Genomic DNA, 8,738 nt, shown 5'->3' on the forward strand with positions numbered 1-8,738 from the left:
CCCCTCCTTTTTTCTTTTTTCTTTTTTTCCTCTTTTCCTTTTAATCTTTTTTCCTTTTTTCTTTCTTTTTCTCTCTTTTTATCTTTTTCTTTTTCCTTCTTTTCCTTCTTTTCCTTCTTTTCCTTCTTTCCCCCCCTTTTTCCCCTCCCCCTTTTCTCCCCCCTTTTCTTTTCTTTCTCCTTTTGACTTTTCTCCTTTTCTTTCTCCTTTTTCCTTTTCTCTTTTTCTTTCTCTTTTCTTTTTCCTTATTTTCCTTTTTTCAATTTTAAAGTGGAAGTGTTGAAAAGGGGATGGCTCTGCGTGGGGTACCCGGAGCTTTGAACCACTGCGGAAATCAGTGGGATTTGGGTGACGGGCATCCCGCAGAGTCAAGTTCCCATGACTTTTGCCTTCTTAGGGAGGAGACTGGGGTGAGCAAGAAGTTGTTTTGGTTTTTTTTTTTTATTTAATACTTGATGTGAAATGAATTCCTGGAGCCTTTCTCATATTTTCTAGTGGTTCAGCTGATGTCAAACTATGCATGTAGGCTCAAGTTGTTTGCAGGCATTGCTGCAGAAATCCCTCCCGCGCATACAGCGGGGCGCAGGGCTTCGGGAGGACGACCGGAGCGGATGCGGGAGGATCTGCCTCGCGGGGCTGAAATGACTGGACTGTCCTTACCCTATATACCCTTAGCACAAGCTCTAGGGATGGTATTTCAAGCATATACTGTAGGTGAGAAAGAATATAAAAAGTTTTCCGTGTCTGATTTTAAATAAGTTCTCACTGAAGGGGTGACTTTCAGTACATTGGTGGTTTTTTTGTTTGGGTGTTTTGGTTTTTGGGGTTTTTTTAAGCTGTAGGTGCTCTGATATTTCTGGCAAATAAGACCACTTCAGAAATGTGCTAGGAAAAATGCTGACTAGGGTATTTTGTAGGAGCCCAGCAAAAGTTAAGTTACAAAAGTCTACACTTACCTTCCCCAATAGGGATGTTTTTTCTCTGAGGTGGAGCGCGCTAGAAACCCTCACTGATTTCTCTGCAAACAGGACTTAGCTTTTTTTGGGAGAGTGCTAATGGGCGTCTGGGGAGGAGGGAGGAGAAGTTTTGGAGCCTGAGGCTCTTAAATACGAACTATTCATTTTGCTGTTAACTCGCTTTTCCCTGTCTGGAGGCTTAGGCTCTTTTATGTCTGTAAGAGAAGAGGAAAAAAAAGATAGCTGAAGACAAAACATCCAGTTGCCTGGTTTAGCATGCTGAAAGCACACCTGCTGCGAGAACGTGGTAGGAGAAAAGACTATCTGCTTTCTTGACTGTGTGTACGAGCAGAGGAGAGCTTAGCACCGCGCTCTGGAACGAGTTGTAGTTGAGCACAGACGTAGTTTCTACGAGAGCGTGGCTGGAGATGGATGCTTAACTGATGGTGGAGTTGTCAATCGCACCACTGGGAAATTCTACCCGAAGGCAGGCATGAGGTCCTTGCTTCGTGCCCAGGTTTGATTATTCTCCTTTTCCCCATCTCCTGCTGTACCGATAAAGAATGTTATTTTCTACCATTGTAAAAATTACTGGGATTTGTAAGCTTAGTGGCCCAGCTTTTCCATAGCGCTGCCCAAATCCGGATCTCTAAGTAGCAAATTAATGTGAACTTTTAAGCTTTTCTGTGTGTGAATGTTAACTCCAACATGAAACCCAGTTACATGAATAGCAATGCACTGTCACGGACAGTGCTTTACGTCATGTTTTGGTAAACAAGATTCCTCCAGTCCACCACTCCTTTTATGTTTTTGATTGGTATAAATATGGGCTGAAGTCTTTGGCTTCAGAAAGCCAGGCTGCCCACGCGTCTGTCTTAAAAAGCTTCTGGAGAGGAACCCAAATGAGGCTTTTTTTGGGTGGCTGCGTTATGAAGTCCTTTCTGACATGACTGTCATCAGTTGCTATTAAAAACACCTCTGTCCAAATAAATAAAGAAGGATTTGATTGTGACCCTCCTTCTCGTTGGTGCTGGTATTCTTATGAGGCCTCAAGGCAGGGAGAAGAGGAGGATCCCACAGTTGAGGAGAGAGCTGGTCTGTCAGAAAACATCACCAATAGCTGCCAGGCAGTACTTTTCATGTTTAGAAGAGCTCTGAAATCTTATGTTGTGTGTTAGTCTCCAGGAAGGTACTAGTGCTTGTGTACTGGGCACTGAAGCATGAGGGGAATTTAACTGTGGATTTAAAAACTGACTCCGAACCAAAAAACCACCCAGAGAGTGTATCATGTTGTACAGTGAATATGCTAAATACAGTATGTCCATTAGCTTTCCTCCTTTTTATTATTCACTGCTGAGATTAGTGGCAAGAGTTTTTGAAGTGTACTTTTGTGGTGTGGATGCTCTGTGGCATTTCATCCATCAGCTTCCCTTGGACACTGCAAACACTAGCAGAGGAACAAGTTTAAATTTGTTTCTGATTATGACCAGTTTAAAATTTTTACGTGATCCATGTGCCAAAGTGTTCAGGCCTTTTTTTTTTTTTTTTTTTTTTCCCCCTCCATCCAGGGGGCTGCTTAATTCTAAAAAAAAAAAAAAAGGCTGTTGATTTTACAGAAGTGGAACAGTGGCTTGATGGCATATTGTAAATCTCTGCCTTTGCTCAGGGAGGGAGAGGGAGAGGGAGGCGTTTGGGATGTTAAACTCCTTGCCAGAGCCCACTGTAGCGTGCCGTGACCAGACTACTTTTGTGGGATGTTTGTGTGTTCCTTATAAGAACATGTTTCCTAAACATAGTTAAAAATTGCTTCAGTAGATGCAGAAACATTCCATTAACTTAGTGACCTGCAGAAGTACTGTAAATAAAAATAGATGTATTTTCCTGTCTCTTCTAGGCCAGAGCACTATGCTGAAGGCTTGTTGGCTTTTTTTTTTTTTTTAAATTAGAAAAAAACCCCAACCTTCAGTACAGTAAAATGTTAGCTAGTGTCAATAAATGGTTTACACGAGACTCTTCTGCAACTGCCCGTTAGCTCTCCGAAATGTGCTTATGGAGCGTAAGTTCTGTAGTCACTGTGGTGATGCGGAAGAGGAGTGTGACTCGGAGGGGAGAAAGCAGGGCTGGGCGAGTGAACTGGACGGGAGCGGGAACCGAAGCACCTCCCAGGGCTGCGCTGGCGCTGCTCCCCGCAGCTTGACAGCCCAGCAACCTCCGCCTCTTCCCCATCCATCTGCTAACTGGGGGGGTTCGTCTGTCGGAAGGCGAAAGGTCCTGGGGAGGGGTGGTGTGTTCTATACATGGGAGAAACGTGCATAGGCATGGTGAAGTGAAGTAAAAATGATTTGTCTGTCGTGTCTAACCAGATAGTAGGAAGAAAGAAAACAAGTGATGTGTCTTAGTTGGCACTGTGATACCCAGGAAGGAAGAGAGTAAAAACCAGAGTAGTTAACGTTGATTTGATCATGCTTTTTTTTTATTATTTCTTCTAGAAAAAGAGAGCTTTCTTCTGTTTAAGTTGCTCAGTATAGCAGAGAGAACCATTTTGTGATTCTTCGGGTTTAATCCTGTTTTCATTTGAGTTAGTAAAAATGCTTCTACTGCCTTTGATAACAAGTTGTGTCCTCTTGAGGTTTTTTCCTGAGCATTCCCTGTAGCATGGGTACACATGGTCCTGCCTTCTCTGTTACCAACCTGGAGTCCAAAGGTGCACAGAAGCATGTGCTACCAGACATACACTACTTAGGCCTGGCACAGTGTTTCCATTTCTGAGGTAGGAAATTCCACCCCACGAACAGGAAAAATGCCCCATCTGAGTGGGGGACTCTTTTCTGAGCCTCTTCTGGAGGAACCAGGCGAGAAGTTAGAACTGGTGGACCCAAGGAAGATGCTTAGACTTGCGTTGAGTACTGCTGTTTGCCGTTCTTGTGGTTAGACCCGATGTCATACCAGAGATAAGCTCCTTTTTTGTCACTTTTATTACATTTTTTAAAAAACATCAAGTTATAAGTGTACCTCTTCCTGGCTCTTTCTTATATACCAGAATTAGCCAGAGTTGGTGGTGTCATGCAAGGTGTGACTGCATCTCCTTGAAACGAAATAGTTACATGTAGCTGTGGGTTGGGATTTTTTTTTTTTTTTAACGTTAGGAAGTGCTTGTTGCAAGCCTGTGACCCTTAGATGTTTTGTAGCTGGGGATTTGCTTTAGATAGACTTCTCCGTGCTGTTGCATTCGTTGATTTGTGTGTTTTGTAATGTGTCTGCATACTGGCCAAGTCACAGCAAGCAGCGTAGGAATTGCTGCAAGTAGCTTTATAGCTCCCTTCAGGTGAGCGAGGTTGCCTTGCTGTTTTTTGCAGCTCCGTGCCTGGCTGCACGCGCTGCCTGGAGAGACTCTTGGGTGACTTCCAAGAGTGGCTTCAGGTCTCCATTCTGGTCTTCCCCAATGACACTTAAGTGGTCTTTCTAATTTAGTTTATTTTATTTTGTTTATTTATTTTTAGTTTATTCTACTTAGTTTATTTTATCCCATCCTGAAAGAGACATTCGTGCTAATAAACTCTGCAAAAAAACCTGGAGAGCAATGGTGGTGCAGATCCCAGGCAACTGTGTTGCAGTGATTTAGGAAAATCTCTCACTTCCCGTAGAAAGCATCTTTGGCGTGTCCCCGTAAAATCCTGCTGGCACTTCCAGTAAAATGTTGTCTCTAGGCTTTCCTGCCTTGATATCTATTCCCAACTAAGAAAATAGCGGAGGAGCAAGCTGGTCTGACTCACCCACAGTGCTGTGGCCGCTGGAGTAGGGCGAGGGAGGGTGTGGGAATTGGGGCTTACAGTATGTGGGGAGGTCAGCTGAAGCCCATCGTGTTACACACAAGACCGGTCATGCGTGCTGTTTTGTTGTCTTTTTGAGGCAGCTTTGAAATGACTTCACATCTGAGTGTTAGGAAAGGTCTCCTGGAATGGATCTGGACATAAAAAGGAGTTTGTTTACACTGTGTAGCCGCTGAGGTTTGGGTGATGATTTCATGGCAAAGATGGGATTTGTTTTGAATAGCCACATTTTCACGCAATTTTTCACATGAACTGCAAGGTCCTCACCATCTAGCCTTGTTCTGTTGTGAGCAAGAAGAGGAGCTACTTCTTTGAGGAAGACCAACTCCAGCCACAGCCCAGCAGGCTAGAATACTTAGTTATTAGAGATGTGAATCTGACAGCACTGCTGCTTTGCTTTTCTTTTGAGAGCTTCCCGTAGGTTTTCCCTCGCGTGTGAATCTCGTGTCTGTTTACAGCCTTTAAAGGATGCGATGTGACTCTGAGAGGCAGAGGAGCGGGCGTTTTGTCAGGCGCCTCTGTGTAGCATCCCCTCTGAGCGCTGGATGCTGCCCTGGCACACGGAGAGCATCGGTGCTGCAGCCGTCGGTGCTTGCCCTCGTGGTGGTGAGTCCCCCACGTCCCAACCCGTGTGACACCGTCCTCTCTAGAGGCTGTTTCAGCCTTTGCCGTATCCTTCTCCCCAGCAATGAAAGTAAGCGTTGTCTCCGCTTGGGCATATACTCTGGTATGTTGCTTGGTGCCCTTAAAAACGTTAATTCTTTCATGCTCACATGTGCAAGTACCAGCCACCTTATTTGTAAACTCCCCTTTGACTCCAAGCAGCAACAAGAAACAGCGAGAGGCGTTTGCCTGAGTTATGCCTGCCTTTGCTCTGGGGATGTGCGCACTGTCAAAAGCTGAAAGCTTTAATTCCTCCAGCTCTCGGGGCCAAGAGCAAGGAATTCCAAATTAAACAGATTAACTGCGAGCTCCAAACTTCTCCCAGCTGTGCCTATGCCCCAGAGAGCGAGCAATGTAAATACGAGTTCACGTTATGCTTTGAAGTCGGTGTGTATTTTTGACTGTTACGCCTGTTCCTTATTTTCAAAAAGTAACAAAATGAGTAATGCAGTGGGAGACTTAATCCATGTATATATCCCAAATACAAGCGACAGCCAAGAAGTCCTTATTTCCCTGTCAGTTCTGCCTTTAGCTTATGTTTATTTCAGAGGTATAGGCTAGAGAACTATTTGGTTTGGTTTTTTCTTTTTTTATGGTCTAGGAGACACCGAGCAGAGTTAAATAAAAGCGCAGCCATATGTAGACTCAAAAGGAAATCTGAGGCAAATCAGTATAAATCAAGCATTATTTTATGTAGAAGGTATTCTTCAAGTTTTTTACATAGTTAAGTAATAAAATGGTGATGCAAAGAATATGGCTGTAAAAGAGATAAATCTGCCATATTTTACTTGGATATCACAAGGGCTTTCAAACTTTTTAGGTTATTTTATATACCATATGTGCTTTATTGCTTAAACTGCAGAGAATTTGTACTTTCCTGCGAGACTATTACACTTTATGGCCAAATGCTTGAAGGATTGTCTACATATTTGTACAAGAAACGGTAACAACTCATCTGGTATCGTTATGGGACAGCTTCACCACAGTGTGCAGAGTTTTGTGTTACATTTCGGTATAGCCTACATGCCAATGGACGATGTTGTTCCTGGAAATACAATTGACATGTAGTAGTGTATGGGGTCCATAGTTGTCCTGGAAGGCTGGAAATCAAAAGACCAGGCGTTGTCCACAAATGGTGTAGCTCATGCAAAGAGCTCAGCTAATTTTGAAGGGATTATTTAACTGTTTTGTCACACGGTGTGCAGGTTAATCTGCTTTTTTTTTGAGCTTGAAACAATCCGTGAGGTTGATATTTGCCCCATAAGAACCCACCATGGAAGTGGCATGCATAAGCTACATGCTTGGGTGTCAAAAAGGATGGTGTAGGGTGTATGGCTTAATAGTTTTGAAGCCACGATGGCCGTGGGAGCTAGAGGCAATAAGGAATGTATTTATGAAATTATGCTTTTCTGTGTATTTTTGAATGTGAGTGCCTGTCTATTAAACACTGCATTTACTTGCCTTATGCTTTGCGGAAGGGAGGTGTGTCCCTGCCACCCCCCATTAGATGACCCCATGGTCCTCCAATATTTAAAAAAAGGACCTTTGGGTTTAAATCCGCCAGGATGCGCTTGAGGCTTTTACCTGGTGCCAAACGTTAGGGCGAACCCCGGGAGTGAGACGCTCGGGGGGTTTGCTCCTGCGCTGCGCTGGTTCAGACGCCGCTGCTCGCCTGCCGCAGAGGAGGCGATGCAAGGCCGCTCCGTCGGGGTGGCGGGGGGCATTGCTGGGTGACCAGCCAGCATCCTCAGCTAAGCCGTATCCGGATTAAAAGTACCAAAGTCAACGTCTTGAATTGCCCCTCGGAGTGGGTAGGAAGTTGTTATTGCTGTTTCACCGTCGGAAGAGATAACAGTATCCCCCAGCACGGCACAAAAGTCGAGCAGTATTTTTGCTGCACATTTGATCTGGGATTTTCGAAGCAACAAAGGGCCCAGTAATAGCTACAGCCTATAAAATCTCTCAGTAATAGGATAGGATTTCTCTTCCTTACATCCTCGAGGTATTAAAATGAAGAAATTAAGCCACAACTACCGTTCATTAAATGCTGAGGGACTGAGTTAATCTGATAAATGGGGAGGTTGTTCTCAGGCAGAGGAGGATGAATTGAGATGAGTCGTGGCTTTTGGGTTCACCGGAATTGATGCATTTAGGATCAACTGTTATTTTAGCCAGCTTTTTCGTTTGCAGTTTCAGTATTCTAAAAATGGTATTTCCTGTCGCATATCTGAATGAGATACCACACGTGCTTGTAATTTAAATGTTATGGGCTGCATAACATATGTGGTAATAGAGATCAATAGCTTCTCGTATCATTTTCCTCTTCCCCCAAACGTTTGGGTTATGTTCACTGGCTCCCATGGGAGCTTTTTGGAGTCAAAACTCATCTATCCTAAAGCTTGACTTTACTGCCATTTGGAGGAAGAATGTCCTAATTCTTAAGGAGGAATTTGGAGCACTTTTTCGAACAAAAAGGAACTTGTGAGAAAAGATTAATTTATGGTGTTGTGCAGATGTAAAAGCATCAGAGAACAAGCTACATAAAGTAGCGTAAGACTATAAATGTTTTTTTATTATCTTTTAAATACTGGATGAATGGTGCTGCCCATGACACATGAGAGGGTATATTTCCTTTTATTAGCATGGCATTATAAAAACAGCTTTGGAAGATCCATTTGGATGTTTTTCCTCCATTCCTACTAGTTGGTTTTGGGGATCAGTCAGCAGTAGTAGGGGAACTGCTATCTATTTCAACACTGACTTCTTGCATGTGTGTTTTTGTTAACATCAGTATCTTTTTTTTTTAAAAAAAATCACGTTTCTGGAAAAGTAATGAAAGTTGAAAGCTACAGCCCCTGACAGGTACGTGAAGGGTATTGCAACTGCAGATGAGAGCTCCATCTGCCAAAGTGGTTTGCTTTGGAGGTATTTATTGACTGAAGTTAAATATTTGGCAGGTGAATTTCAAGCATCTTTTTGTTTTGTAAAAAAAAAACCAACACCCTGGCAAATAATCTGTAACATCAAATTTTAAAAGGTGAATAGGAACAGACGTTACGGGGGGAAAAAAAATCAACATCTGGAAATAATAAAGGATGCTGAAAAACTTCATTTCTAAGAAGAAAGGGAAACAGGCTGCAGAATGTGTTCTTCGCTGTAAGCAGCATTTGTGTTTACTTACATACCCGTTTTATGTTTTCTTTTTCACGGGCACATCTCAGTGTTCTGTGATTTGCCTCTTCAGCGCGGCGGCGGCCGAATGGCATAGCTTTGCCTTGTCAGGCTGCTG

At 43.4% G+C, this 8,738-nt stretch overlaps 1 protein-coding gene across 1 annotated transcript in view; it reads left to right on the forward strand.

The window, feature by feature from the left end:
• PPP1R21 (protein phosphatase 1 regulatory subunit 21) overlaps positions 1–8,738 on the forward strand; it is a 52,799-nt gene that overhangs the window by 41,550 nt on the left and 2,511 nt on the right. The window lies entirely within an intron of this gene.

This window comes from Egretta garzetta, unplaced genomic scaffold (genome assembly GCF_000687185.1).
Source record: "Egretta garzetta isolate BGI_Z169 unplaced genomic scaffold, ASM68718v1 scaffold11, whole genome shotgun sequence".
Taxonomy (NCBI): Eukaryota; Metazoa; Chordata; class Aves; order Pelecaniformes; family Ardeidae; genus Egretta; species Egretta garzetta.